Source organism: Lolium rigidum, chromosome 1, assembly GCF_022539505.1.
Source record: "Lolium rigidum isolate FL_2022 chromosome 1, APGP_CSIRO_Lrig_0.1, whole genome shotgun sequence".
Lineage (NCBI taxonomy): Eukaryota > Viridiplantae > Streptophyta > Magnoliopsida > Poales > Poaceae > Lolium > Lolium rigidum.
In genome coordinates, this window is record NC_061508.1 from 51,349,749 (window position 1) to 51,352,625 (window position 2,877).

The window sequence follows — 2,877 nt, forward strand, 5'->3', positions numbered from 1 at the left end:
ACGGAAAATGCTACATGTAGTAACTGGTATGATGTCTTGAATAACTTGATACTTGGCAACTGTAGTGCTCTTGTTCAAGCTCTTGCATCATATACTTTGCACCTATTAGTGAAGAAATACATAGAGCTTGTTAAAATTTGGTTTGCATGAGTGGTTTCTCTAGAGTCTAGATATTTTCTAGTGAGGTGTTTAAACAACAGGGAAGACGATGTATAGTTGATGTCTACGTTCCCCCTCCTTTCCTGTAGACAGTGTTGGGCCTCCAAGAGCAGAGGTTTGTAGAACAGCAGCAAGTTTTCCCTTAAGTGGATCACCCAAGGTTTATCGAACTTAGGGAGGAAGAGGTCAAAGATATCCCTCTCATGCAACCACTGCAACCACAAAGCAAGAAGTCTCTTGTGTCCCCAACACACCTAATAGGTGCACTAGTTCGGCGAAGAGATAGTGAAATACGGGTGGTATGAATAAGTAGTAGCAACGGCACCGAGAAAAGTGCTTTGCCCAAGACGATAAACAAGCAGTAGTAACGCACGGTAGTAACGCGCAGCGGTAGTAACGTAGTAAAACGAGTAAACAAGCGAGCGATAGCGATATTTAGGAACAAGACCTAGGGATTAGACTTTCACTAGTGGACACTCTCAACATTGATCACATAACAGAATAGATAAATGCATACTCTACACTCTTGTTGGATGATGAACACATTGCGTAGGATTACACGAACCCTCAATGCCGGAGTTAACAAGCTCCACAATAATGCTCATATTTTAGTAACCTTTAGTGTAAGATAGATCAAAAGACTAAACCAAGTACTAGCATAGCATGCACACTTGTCACCTTCATGCATATGTAGGAGGAATAGATCACATCAATATTATCATAGCAATAGTTAACTTCGCAATCTACAAGAGATCATGATCATAGCATAAACCAAGTACTAACACGGTGCACACACTGTCACCTTTGCACACATGCAGGAGGAATAGAACTACTTTAATAAATTTGCTAGAGTAGCACATAGAATAGTGGTGATACAAAACTCATATGAATCTCAATCATGTAAAGCAGCTCATGAGATTATTGTATTGAGGTACATGGGAGAGAGATGAACCACATAGCTACCGCAGAGCCCTCAGCCTCGATGGAGAACTACTCCCTCCTCATGGGAGCAGCAGCGGTGATGAAGATGGCGGTGGAGATGGCAGCGGTGTCGATGGGGAAGCCTTCCGGGGGCACTTCCCCGCTCCGGCAGGGTGCCGGAACAGAGACTCCTGTCCCCCAGATCTTGGCTTCGCGATGGCGGCGGCTCTGGAAGGTTTTTCGTATCGTGGTTTTTCGCCTCAGGGGTTTCGCGACGGAGGCTTTATATAGGCGAAGAGGCGGCGCGGGAGGGTCGAAGGGGTGGCCACACCATATGGCGGCGCGGCCGGGGCACGGGCCGCGCCGGCCTATGGTGCAGGGGCCCGGTGCCCCCTCTCGGTCCTTCCGGGTGTTCGGATGCTTCGGTGAAAATAGGAACACGGGTCTTCGTTTCGTCCAATTCCGAGAATATTTCGTTACTAGGATTTACGAAACCAAAAACGGCGAGAAAACGAGGACGGCACTTCGGCATCTTGTTAATAGGTTAGTTCCGGAAAATGCACGAATATGACATAAAGTGTGCATAAAACATGTAGGTATCATCAATAATATGGCATAGAACATAAGAAATTATCGATACGTCGGAGGCGTATCAAGCATCCCCAAGCTTAGTTCTGCTCGTCCCGAGCGAGTAAAACGATAACAAAGATAATTTCGAAGTGATATGCCATCATAACTTTGATCATACTATTTGTAAACATATGTAGTGAATGCAGCGATCAAAACAATGGTAATGACATGAGTAAACAAGTGAATCATAAAGCAAAGACTTTTCATGAATAGTACTTCAAGACAAGTATTAATAAGTCTTGCATAAGAGTTAACTCATAAAGCAATAAATCAAAGTAAAGGCATTGAAGCAACACAAAGGAAGATTAAGTTTCAGCGGTTGCTTTCAACTTGTAACATGTATATCTCATGGATAATTGTCAACATAGAGTAATATAACAAGTGCAATATGCAAATATGTAGGAATCAATGCACGAGTTCACACAAGTGTTTGCTTCTTGAGGTGGAGAGAGATAGGTGAGCTGACTCAACATAAAAGTAAAAGAATGGTCCTTCAAAGAGGAAAGCATCGATTGCTATATTTGTGCTAGAGCTTTTATTTTGAAAACATGAAACAATTTTGTCAACGGTAGTAATAAAGCATATGAGTTATGTACATTATATCTTACAAGTTGCAAGTCTCATGCATAGTATACTAATAGTGCCCGCACCTTGTCCTAATTAACTTGGACTACCGGATCTTTGCAATGCACATGTTTTGACCAAGTGTCACAATGGGGTACCTCCATGCCGCATGTACAAAGGTCTAAGGAGAAAGCTCGCATTTTGGATTTCTCGCTTTGATTATTCTCAACTTAGACATCCATACCGGGACAACATGGACAACAGATAATGGACTCCTCTTTAATGCATAAGCATGTGGCAACAATTATTATTCTCATATGAGATTGAGGATATGTGTCCAAAACTGAAACTTCCACCATGATTCATGGCTTTAGTTAGCGGCCCAATGTTCTTCTCTAACAATATGCATGCTCCAACCATAAAGGTGGTAGATCTCTCTTACTTCGGACAAGACGGACATGCATAGCAACTCACATGATATTCAACAAAGAATAGTTGATGGCGTCCCCGAAACATGGTTATCGCACAACAAGCAACTTAATAAGAGATAAAGTGCATAAGTACATATTCAATACCACAATAGTTTTTAAGCTATTTGTCCCA